We start from the raw sequence: 13877 nt of genomic DNA, 5'->3' as shown, positions 1-13877 counted from the left end.
CCTTCATCTTTTTCCCTTTTTCTTTGAGTGAAAGCTTGGCTTCAAATGCTGATTCAATGTTCTTGAGAGCTGGAACATAATAGTCATAGTTGTCTAGCTCAAATGCAATCAATCTTCCAACTATGGCCTCTAAATTTATTTTATGATTCACCTCACATATTCTTTCTTCAATTGTAGAGACTCTGATTGCATAAATGAGAAGTAGAGTTCTAAGAACTCACTTATAACTATCTCATCATTGATATCTCCTCCAGATGGTTTGATTGCACTAACACATGCTTTAAATCTTTCAACATACTTTGCAATGTTTTCATCCTCTCTCATCCTCATTTAATAAAATTGTCCTCTCAAACTTTTTTCTTTGGCTCTTCTCACATTATCATCTCCTCCATAGATCTCTTTTAGCTTGTTTCACATTTCAAAGGTAGTTTTGCAATCCTTGATGTCATCAAATTCTTTATAACTCAGAGCAGATGCTATATCTATCATCATGTTGTTGTGAGTCTTCTTTTTAGTAATATCATTGATAGATAATGTACTAGAAGGTTCTTCATATTTTTCATCAAGATACTTTAGCCCTATATCAACAATAGAAGCTAGATGAAGCCTCATCAATCCTTGCCATGTTGAGAAGTTGTCCCTATTAAGTCTTGGAATTTTCCTTTTGTAAGACATCTTGATCTTTAGCTTAGATCTTTGAAATATTTTCTTGTAAGCTCCAAAAGCTCTGATACCAATTGTTGGGATTAAAGATAGAGTAACTGAGGGGGGGAAGGGGGGGGGGGGGGGGGGGGGGGAGGGTGTGTGTGGGTGAATTAGTTACTAACAAAAATTAATCCACAAGTCCCTTAGATTTCTTAAAGATCTATTCACTACTAATACTTGGTAAAAAAATGATGTAACTCAATAAATTAAACTATTACTTATCTTCAAGCATTCATGCATGTAATTGAAAACAAAAATGAACACAAGCGACATCAGATTTAATGTGAAAACTCAATATGGAAAAAACTACAAAGTAACTAGTTACCAATTTTTCACTCTTCTGAAGTGAGCCCTGTCATGAGCCAAACCTGTTAAAAGTTACAATACACACTATTAGGGGTGACCCTATTAGAGGATTTAATCACCCTGTTAGGAGTGGCCTTGCTAGAGGTTTTTAGAATAATTCAACTAAACTATCACCTTGTTAGAGGATTTACAAAATGGCTATTAAACCAACTCTATTAAGAGATTTGAAATCACTGCTATAATGGTTAGAAAGTAAGAATGAATTGAATTGAACAAGATGCAACTAAATTTGCTGACTACAAGTCTTTGTTCCACATCATTAGATCCTCCTTGATCAAGTATAGCTTTGCTTCTCCTCAATGATCTCTGATCATCCTTCAAATTCTCTTCCACAATAATAAGTCTTCATATCGCATTAATTCCACACACACACTTAGAATTCACAAGTTGACCTCTTAATTATACCATTCAGATTGTCAAGTCAACCCAATTACATGTTACATTTACCAATAAATCATACATCAGTCAGCTACAAATATTACTCTAAACAAATAAATGTTATTTCATAAAACCATGAAATCCTTTACTGGCTAACCCTGTCTGGTAAATATTGCTTCCAAAAATTTCTTAAGTTAACCTTCTTGACTTAGTTAACATTACAATATCCATAAAATCCTTTGGCTACCAAGTTTATTCAATAAGAACTAAATTCCTTTATAAGAGGTCAGTAAGAACTGCTTCTGCCACATTTCCTTTGATGAACAAGTGAGCTGAGTAAGAACTATTTCTGCCACATTTCCTTTGATGACCGACTTAGCTCGGTAAGAACTATTTACTCGGTAGATATTGAAAGTTTTCTTTACTACCCTCCTAGTCTTGATAGATTCTATCTTTTTTCCTTGCTAACCATCTGAGCTCGGTAGACTCTATTCTTTTCCTTGCTGACATTTTAAGCTTGGTAGACATTGTCCTTTGCCTTGCTAACCTTCTAAGCTTGGTAGACTTTATCTGATGATTGATATGACATTTGTGTGACATCAAAGACAACACACAATTGAACAATTGTATCCAACAAGAGTTAACTAGATTTAAGTAGTGCTCGACATCAACTAAAAATCACTTGGCATCTACTAACTTTCTTAGCACCTATTAGTTTTCTTGGCATCCACTAGAAATTTCTTTCACTTGCTCCAACTAACTTTTTGCTCCACTTGCACTAACTTTTCTTTGCACCTTCTATCAACTTGGCCAAGCTTAGAAAATAAAATTTGTCTAATCTTTTTCTTCTAAACTTTCTAAGTCTAGCCAATCATTTTGTAACCCTGAGTAGATCATCAATGTATTATTTTATCACTATCTCAACTGATTCTTACACTTCAATACATAATCATAACTCAACCTTTATCTAGGTACTTTTGGTACATCTTGTTGATCAAATTCTCCTCATCAATCAACTAAATGATAGTACTTGAAACATATAAGCAATAGTAGGTTTGACATCAGTGACAAAATAATGATTGAAAATACTTCTTCAATAGTTCTCTTACTCAAATGATCCTTTCAATCATATATCAACAATAGTTTCATTGTTAGATTTACTTATACTACTTGCTACCATTCTCTATTTTGATTTCATTATTAAGGTTGATTCCAAACCATGGTTTGACCAAAGCAAACCACTCATCCAAACAAAAAAACCATTTTTCTTGAATATACAGGTATAGGTAAAGGATAGTGAATTAAAGTGTAGATTTGGATACCGTTTTTGGCGAACTTGCAAGATCTATGAAAAAAAAATGTTGGAGTAGTGTAAGTAAAGGTTGAATTTTTGGATTACAAGTATACCCAAGGAAAGATTGTGCCTTGCTATTTGGGTCAAGGTCAAACTACTCTCAAAAGGAATTTTTTTCTAGGTTTTCCCTATCTCAACATTTCTAGTACAAAGCAAGTTGTAGAATTTCACAAAACTGTACACAAACTTAAATAATCAACATTATCCAAATTCACATTACTTTGAGGTTAGTATTTTTCTTTTATTCATTAAAGATTTTATGTACTTACTTTCTATAGTAGATTATAGGATTTTTTCCTTTCTTCATATTCTCCATTGTTTGATTCATTTATGCATTGATTACTTCTTGTGGTTAATAAATTTGGATCATTCCATTTAAAAATTTGGGTTAAGGATAGATCCCATATCCTCCCTCACATCATATTTCCCCTTACATACATTGCATATATGTTGGAATGTTCAAATGGGAAGAGTACTTCTAAAAGGGGGGGTGAATTAGAAGTAACTAGTTGTTATCCATTTAAACCCTCATTAACACAAAGCTAAAAGTAAAGTACATGCATGTAAACATATAAGTAGACATGAAATGAAAGCATGCATCAACACATGACACAAGAGACTTGGTAACCTAGAAACCCTCTAGGAATAAGAAGGTAAAACTGGGGTGGGCATGACACCCACAAAATTACAGTAGTAATATGTTCAACCACTTTTGATGGTCTGCCTTGTTAAAGGCTTTTCACTGTGTCAATAGTGACCTGGTTAGAGGATTTACAAACATTTTACAAGAAGTGTCACCCTATTAAATGATTTACAATATGTTGTTAAACCCACCTAATTTAATAAGATTTTCATCACCTTCTCCAAAGGTTTTTGCACGTAGCTGTTAAGCTAACCTATCAACATAGGATTTTCATTATGTAACACAATGGCAAGAAAGAATTAGAACATTTGACCTGATAGAGTGCAATCTTCAATTGTTCAGTTGATCTACTAGATCTGCTCTTTCTGTTCTAATCCTTGCTTGATCTAATCTTTGTATGTTTCACCTATTCTATTTTGATCAACTAGATATGTAATTGTTGCTCCTTTCTTCTAAGTCTTTTCTTCTTCACACTAAATTTCACTGTAGTCTCCCCATATACTATTCTCATTCACATATGCAATGAGTTTTTGACCTCCTTTAAAAGATTGTGAAGACTTAGGGTTAGGTATGGATATACGATCCATATTGAATCTCAAATTTTTGCTCATTCCCTACATTTTTCTAATTGGTTGCATGACTTCTCCAATTTTTTGATTGGCTACATGTAGATCGCATAGGAATCATAAAATATTTTCCTTATCCTTTTTCTCCTTCCAAATCTTCCCATTTCGGCTCCAAAAATTGTTTACATCTATGTTTGTGAGGGCACAAACACATATGTTCATTTTGTGTTACTCGACACATACTATATTACTAGTGCTCAACACATGTTACATTTCTAGATCACTTGGCACCTATTACACTCTGTGTTTCTTGGCACATGAATATTCTTGAATCACTTGACACATATGATGCTCTATCTTGCTCAGCATGAACTATGACTCAACACCTATATATTGCTCAGCATCAATTACTTGCTTGACACCTAAAGTCACTCGGCTCCTATTAAGATACTGACTCAACAACTACTATAACTCACTCAACATACATAGTGTACTCGACATATATGGTGGAATTGGTTAAGTGTGTTGACACTCAAATGTCAAGACCAATCTAAGACCAACAATATACACCCTACATATATTTTTTATTCTATTCATTTTGGTGAACCTGACACACTTACTCCCTATCTTTTTAGGAATTAAGTGCCCTATTTTGTTTTTTTGTGTTAGATTTCCTGTCATTTTCTTGCATTTTAAAATTAAAAAATACAAAACATTCTATATAATCAATAAAATATGAATTTTTTTTTCTTGCATTTCAATACTATGAAGATTATTATGATGCTTTGGCATGTGGCTATGTTCATTATTACCATTCTTTTACAATCTCTTTACCACACTTATGATGTTTATGATAGTATCACTCACTTCATTATGTTGATGATCCTTCATTTTATTCTCACTTATGTTTCTGTGAATTTGACCAATACTTGTCTTCTTACATTCCAAATTTCCGTTGAAGATTCTTGTAGTAAACTTATTATTCTTTTAGATTATGTGAAGAATTTGGAAGATGATACACCATATTGTAATCTTTCTTATCCTAATCATATTATTCATAATCCAATGCTTAATTCTACTGCAACTCTTTAGAATAATTGAGAGAGGGGGTTAATAAATTATCCAAGGTCCAGATATACAAATAAAACTTTTCACACCTTAGTGAACCCATATCCATAAAACATATTCACACATGCATCCATTAGATCACACAATCACTTAAACTTGTAGATTATTGTTCCAACTCAAAACAACTTTTCTTAAATGTAAATCTAAAACATAACAAAATAAATAACACATTTGACACTAGGACTTTATGTGAAAACCCAATTTAGGAAAAACCACCAATAACATTCTACTCATTCACACTCTTCTCAAGTGATTCCTTATGAAAGACCAACCCCATTAAAGGTTACAATACACATTGTTACATGTGATCTTGGTAGAGGATTTTGATTACCCTACTAGAAGTGAGCCTTCTTAGAGGACTTTAGATCATTCACTTGGAATGTCACCTAGATAAAGGATTTACAAATGACTATTAGGTCAACCTTAATCGAAAGGATTTACCCTAGACCAATACAATAATTAGAAATTAACATTAAGGCTTGATAAGATAACAAATTACAACTCACTTGTAGATTATAGATCTCTATTTGAATCCTCCATTTTTCTTGGCTTTCACATGCTATAGCTCTAATAGCTTGTTCACCCTTCAAGCATTTACACTCTTAATCCTCCTTTCTTTTTTTGCCAATACAAGTCTCCTTTTTTTAGTCACTGAATGAATAAATATCCTAGACCTCTTATCTAACCTAGGCTTATCGAGCAGTGTAGTGCTTACTAAGCTTGCAGATCATGTGATATGAATCTAGTGTTAACCAAGCCAGTCTATGTTAACCAAATGATTCAGTTTATATTGAGCTCAAGGTGATAGTGTTTACCAAGTAATCAAGCAATTCAATTTAAGCCAAGTTGCATAATATCTACTAAGTCACTAGTATAGACCAAGTTCAAGACTACTTAGAAGTGATTAGTATGGATCGAGATTCTATGTCTACTAAGTGCATGATGATGCTAAGCAATGATAGTTGATGCTGTGTATTAGAACCTCATAGAGTCAGCCTTTAGAACCTAAGTTTCTACATATGGGCTTTGTAATATTTGTGTAAACTTATATTATGGCCAATTTTGTAATTACATAAATTGGATTGGTATATATATGTAATATATTATACCATATCAATGAATGCAAATGTGTAAGTTATGCAATGTACTCAAATGAAATTTAAATAAGAGTAGAAAGATTACTGAACTGTAAAGGTCATATTAGTATAAGGAGAAATAGAGACATATCTATCATAGAAAGGTGATCAGTACACAAAAGAAATCTCATTTAGCAAATCAAGTTGTAGATTAGAGATCTACTACTACTTCATCCTAATAGGTGGACCAGTCAAAATCCTTTCACAAGGTAGACCTACAGTCTTTCATAAATCTCTTTACTGAGTACATGCTTCATTGTATGTTTTAAAATCCTCTCAAAAGGTGGACCTAGCAATCCTTATTTCTCCTAACATGGAAGATCATCAAAAGTGATAAATTTAAGCCTTAATAGGCCAACATTACATTGCATTATTGAAGTTTGTGGGTATCATCCCCACCCCAGTTTTACTTTCTATTTGGAAGGTTTCTAGGTCACCAAATCTTTGTATCAAAGTGTTATGGATGCTTTCATGTTTTTAGTTTCTCATGCATGCAATTAGATCAGATGTGATGAACTAAATGCTAATTGGATTATTGGATTAAGTTTTTTAAGTTTTAGAAGTTACTGATTCACCCTTCCCCTCTCAATAACTTAGCATAGTCTTGAATATTTCCAATAGGGTTAAGTAATTCCTAGTTAAGGACATATTCTTGAAAGAGTCCTGATGACTTGATTAAGAGGACAATGTTTGAGTCAAAGGTGTGCGATAATTAAATGTGATTTATTATGAGAAGCTCAGAAACAAAGTATCTATTTAGTAGTTAATGATGTTTGCATTATATATTTTAGCTAATATATAATGAAGCGATGCATATTCAACCAGTAATAGATGATAGTCAGGTGAGGATTTTAGTAAGTACATAAGACCTAGAGTCACACGTGTAAAGTTTTATAGTCGACTACGAGCCAATAGTGCTATTGTAATTGTAATTAATTATAAATCTTATTTTAATTAATTAGGGAAGACTTAAAGCTAACTCATGGAATTATTATGAAGATATGATATAAAGGAAAGATGTTTTCCTTAGTTGTAAAAAGAGTGAGGATGTGTATCAAGTATCCATTTTTCCTTATATTTTTGAAGTGAAAAAGGTGCAGAGTGTTGATTGAATGTGCATAAGTGATCCAATAGATTATTGGATGTGTAGCTTACAATCTGGTTACAAGATCAGAAGGTGTAATGTCCCACCTAGAGATCCTTGGAACAAGGATTCAGTACAAGCCAAGATATTTTATTTTTTTAACAAGTATGAATGCACATGAAAACATCATATAGGGATCACAAAGATTGCAACAGAAGACTTCACCATAATCTCAACAACCAACAAATCTCCAAATGCCACTACCAAACTGACACATGCAAAAAAAATCCAACAACGACCACACACATGATGATGGCTCGATGAAATGACCACTCATCAACAAAACACCAAGTTGGGGTAAAATGTAGAATCTTAAAATTTGGCTAAGTCTAAATTTCTGAAGCCCTGAAATTTTTTAGAATCTTTATCTTATCTTAGAGAGGTCTAAAACCTATCTCAAAAGATTCATCATATATATTAAAATACATCTTCAGTATAAGGAGTCCTTATACTTAAATGATATATTTTAAACCCCCTCAAAAGATTGTTTTGAACTAGAAAGGTGTGAAATCCAATAAGGTGTCCAAAACCAACTTTCAAACCTTACTTGGCCAAGCCTAACTACCCCCTGTTTCTTGCACAAGAAAGTGCATTGGTCTCAAGTTTCATGTTAGACCTTGCATCACTATGTCCAAGAAAGTTCATGGCTGCACATGAGGATCCATTGCACATAATGTGAAGATTTGTATCCCTACATGAGGAAATACATTCTCGCATGAAGAAGTACATTCTCATGTGAGGAAGTACATTCTTGTGAGAGGAAGTACATTCTCACATGAGGAACTACCTTTCCACATGAGAAAACACATCAGCGTGACAACAGAGCAAAAATATAAAGCATAAAAATATGAATACCTCCACACCAAGGAGTATCAAATCCACATAAATAAATGAATGAACACTTAAGTGCATAAACATTAAGAAGGAAGAACATCTATCCAATTAAACCATAGCAATAAAGAACATACTAAATACAACATCATAGTGAACAAAAGTAACATCGCAATAACAAAACAACCAAACTAAGTATGTGGTTCCTCCAAATTATCAAAAGCATTATAAGACCATCATGGATCTTAGCCATCCCCCATGCACAACATCCCAAGCCACCGATAAAATCATCAGTACTATCATAATAGGGACATCACTACTAAAACATGCTACAATATAAGCATAAGGAAATATAACATTCTAGTAGTAAAGCATCAGATCATCCTACAAGTAGATAACATCACTTATTACATGCTAAAAATCAATAATCAATAGATATACCAACAAAGAAATTCACATCATCTAATCATATGCTAAAAATCATAATATAAGAATGCATTAAATAACTAACATCATCTAAACATGATATCCAAGCATTCCAATGAAAGCATAAATCAAAAGAAATAATACTCTGGAACCCAAAGTACCAAGTGAAAACATCTAGCAATGGTCACACTAGGATAAAAGACCATCTCTATACACTGGTCCCTAGTAGTGGTGAAGTTAGCTATGCCTCCAAACCATGTGGCACCATAGGTCCACACGCACCATGCTAATGGAGATAATGATCCAACCACAAACACACAAAAACAACATCCATTGCTAACACTCATGCAAGAAAGTATGATGGCTATAACCAAGAACCTAAGAAAATGCAAGGAGTATAGGTCCTGGTCAAACACTCAAAAGGCTACTATGTAGGGGTTGACACCATGGAGAGTTACTTTGCATTGACAAGCCCAAGCTTAGATTATGTTTGAAAACTCTCACAAGGTACTTCCCTCTCAAGGTACTCCCTTGGAACCATCACACAGAATTTTATTATCTTAAATTTTATTACTACTTACACATTTTCTTTATTTATCACTTAATTAAAACTCCCTCTGCCAACCCATGGTGCCATGATTGCTAGGCTATAAGATAGGAGCCCACTCCATATGTTACCCTACCCTACCCATGCTCATCCTATGACAAGTTCTCATGGGCATTCATACTCCCATCCCAACCCCAATGATCATAACTTCTAGAAGTACCACGAAAGATCGGGCCTTGCAAGTAACCCAAAAAATGTACATGCATGTACTCGTGTGTGGCACAACACCATCATGAAGATCATAACACAAGGCCTAGATGAGAACATATTGTAAAAAAACACTCAACCAAAAATAACTCAGGAGGATGAATTCTACATGAATCCCAAGAACCAATAAAACCATACATCATGAAATCACTCTACCGGCCTCAATCTGGGAGTATGGATTCTACATGAATCCCAATGATGCAACAAGACCAAACATCATGAACTCACTCAACTGGCCTCAATCTAAGAGTATGGATTCTACACAAATCCTAGTGTCCATGAAATAATAACAAGGGTCCAAGAGAAACCATAACAATAGGTATAAAAATCACTCAACCGAACATGACATTGGGAGTATGGATGTGGCATGCATCCCAATGCAAACATAAAAGTGAAACAAAGGTCTAACTAAAATTCAAATAGATAATCTAGGTCCATGACCCAACTCGTGCAAAGAAAACTTGAGAAAACAAGGTGGCATGTAAAACAAGGTAAAAACCCCAAAATTTGGAAAAACTTCCAAACTAAAACCCATTTTGCCTTTCAATACAAAAACCACAAAAATCCCAAAAATAATTAAGTTCAGACATTGTATGCAAAAAAGGCCAGCATAATGGCATAAAACCCCAAACCCTCATCTCAAAAAATAAGGAAATGTTCATACCCAACCAACTAGGTAGAAGTAACACATAGAAATGGAGGGGAACACTAGTTCTTAGCCTCCAAACAAATAACTACCAAAAACAGAAGTAGAAATGCAGCCGAAACCATAAAATAGGATAGCCCTACCTCATAGCTAAAAAAGCAAAACTGAAAATTGAACCAAAAAATAAAACACTTATAGAAGTGGCTGAAAATCACAGTAATCTAAGGTCTTCCCAAGTTGGATCCAACAAGATCAACCTTGTGATGATCCTGCCCCCATAGCTTCCAAAATGAACAAAACATGAAGAGGAGTTTTTGTTTTACTCTCCAATTTTCTAATTCAAAAGTGAGAAGTGATGAATTAAATTCCTTTTGGATATTTATTCACTTTTCAAGTGAATAATCGATTAGGGAAAATAACTAGCCAACCTAGTTAAACCTTGAATTAACCCAAATGAAAATAGGCTATTCCTAGAAATAGGATTTTATTTATGGCAAAGCTGCCAAAAATTTAAAATTAAAAAATTAAAATTCTAGAAACCCAAAAGCACATAAATTTCCTTAACAACTTTGGTGACAATGCGAACCTCTAAATGCACAGATATGCTCACTAGTCTAATCACATAATAGAAATGAGTTCAAATTTAATAATCACCGAAAGGATTAATTAAACAATTAAAATAAGGATACATCAACCATATAGGGGTGACATTGGTAAAATATGAATACCTAAATCACTAACTCCAAGTGCCACTATGATGGATATAAATCCTACACACTAAACAATATGATCAAGTGCAATTGCATATAATATCATAGTCAAAGCAATAAATGTATTAAATCACCTAACTTAACCATTTATTTAATTATACCAAAATAATCTATTTAGATCATTCACATTCACATAAAGCATCATAGCACAGGAATGAAGTAAATAAGCACAACATTAAATCCATCACATAACAAAATTAGTGATATGTCCAAATATTGGATAACTAGATATCATTATGAAACACACTATCATCTCAACATGGCATCATCATCCAATATGATTAACTAAATAACATAGTATTCTAACATCTGTCCCTCAGGTCATCTCACATGAAAAACATAAGTAGATATCCGCAACACACAACCAATGAATCAAACATGGACAATCCATTTCAATTATTAATAATTTAATAATGGTTGTTTAAACAATAACAAGCAACTTAAAACACATAAGAAAACATCATCATAAACATGACTAACCATTGCTACAGGAACCTAGTCCAGGTAGTAGGTAATAAATACATAATGCAATCTCTGCACACATCATAGGGTAATCACGAAACAACCTCATGATACCACATTGATCTGGGGAACCACTGGCACAAACCTCAATGAACCATAAATCACATCATAATTTCAAAAATCAGCAAAAACATAATCAAAGCAATTGATATAGAAAGATAAATCAAATCACCTCAATGGTGTAGATCACACAAGGTCACAATCATGATCCATCACAATAAAAGATCAACAAGGTTACATCCATTAGGATGACTTGTAGAAGTCAAATGGGAGAGCCACTACATCAACCCCCCAAAAGACTAGGCTTACTCCTAGAAGCCTACAATCCAAGAATAGAAACCAAAACACATCAAGAACCAAACATCAAAACCAAGCATTAGGAATGACTCAAAAAACTCTCTACAAGTCAAACCAAAATCAATCCAACATACACAACCCATCATGTAAACCCCCAAATAGGTCAACCATAAGAGAAAGGTGTCACACTGACACAAGGTCCTCCTACAAGGAACCTTCTATGCACTAGGAGAAACCCATCTAGCCATGTAGTCAACAATACAACGTAAGGAAAAAAGACACTCTACCTTGTCAATAGGTGCCCAACTACGACATGCACCTACCACATGACCACAAATCAAGGTCAAAATACAACACACTTCCAACAAGAGTTGGAATCATGGGTAGTAACCATCCCAAATTCCTAAAAGAATAGTATAATGTCACACATGAGCATCCTTGAGTCCAAGTAAACTCACCCTTAGAACAAAGTAGATGATAGTTTACCAACAAAATTACACACTCCAAAAAGGGAACTCACTGCTACTAACCACCAAGGGTAGGATCACATAGTCTCTAAGATATAAAAGCTCAACTAACACTAGAAACTTGGGTTACACAACCCAACCAGACAAGATATCACCTTTCCACAAGGTTGCAAAGAATACAATAGTGGACAAAACCATGTAATTTCTGCAAACCAACTCATAAGATGGTAACATGTGTCCAACGATACCATGTCCCTCCAACACCATGTTGGGAATACTACATCCAACCTACTACTACACTCAATCTCCAGCCTCAAGTCAACTATAAGTGAGAACTTGACTAAGACAATTCTCTAGAAGATACAAGGTGAGGGAGAAGAAACTAAAAAGTATTAGGACTAAGAGGGAGTCTCTCTCTCAACCTCTACACTAACTTAGTCCAAGGTGTTTTAGGGAACTCATAATTCCACCAACCATCAATATACTCATCTGAAAACACTAATTGAGCTAATGGCATAACCACACTAGCCTACTTCCTCAAGAGAGAAAAGGATACAAAGATGCACCAAAGTCAACATCCAAAAAGGAGAATCTAGACTCATCAAAGAATTAGGTCACTCCCAAAAAACAAGACAACATCATCCTCAAATAAGGAATGCTCACAAACCATACTTGACCTCACAAGGGTGGGTCGGTGCAATAGGAAACACACAAACCCAAGCACAAACTCCAACAAGTACCTAGTAGATTATGAAGACTAGACAACTCTTCTATTATGAATAACATGAAGAGTTAAACTTCTCCAATGGCCATAAATATGATATGTGATGATTGAATTAGCCTCTACTCAATAAAGCGTACTCAAGACATTGACCAGCAACTCCAAAAGTGTGAACAAGATGATTGTTGTTTCCTAGGAGAAATTTTGCATTAGCATAGTCTTACGTGAAGTTTCTCAACAAACTAGGCAAGAAAATGCAATGAACTAGGTGAGAAAATGCATGATCACAAGTTTCTCACACAAAATTTCAAATTAACACAAAAGTTTCCTTCGCCTCGGAGACCATAACATTCATGTCTAGAATCTGATTGGCTCCCTTCAATAAGTGTTAGAAATATAATGACGAGGACTACAACATGATAGATCTTAGAGAGTCCTAAGATCTAAGAGTTTGAGTTACCACTCAAGAAAAAACCACATAGGAAAAAACTATTATAATTCTTTAAAATAACTGAGGGGTGCTGGATCAGTTATTCAAGGTCTAATGCAACTTTTTTCTACAAATCCTTAATGGTGCATAATTGAAATTATCATGCATGCAATTGAACATTAAACAATCATGAAAAGTAAACATGCATCACACCATAACATTGAGAATTTGATAACCCATAAACCTTCCAAGAATAAGAAGGTAAAACTAGAGTGGGGATGATACCCACAAAATAATTTCCCAATTGATTTCAACCACTTCTGATGGTCTACCCTGTTAAAGGCTACAACACATTGTTAATTGTGACCTTGTTAGAGGATTTCACCATACTATTAGGAATGGGCCTGGTCAAAGGACTTTGGAACATTCACTTGGAATGTCACCCTATTAAAGGATTTACAACATGGTTATTAAACAAACCTAAGTCCATAGGATTTATTCTAACTGTTACAATTGCTAGAAAATAACAATAA

Source organism: Cupressus sempervirens, chromosome 2 (assembly GCF_028749045.1).
Source record: "Cupressus sempervirens isolate cs-2001-9-10 chromosome 2, ASM2874904v1, whole genome shotgun sequence".
NCBI lineage: Eukaryota > Viridiplantae > Streptophyta > Pinopsida > Cupressales > Cupressaceae > Cupressus > Cupressus sempervirens.
Note: the sequence above shows the minus strand (reverse complement) of the source record.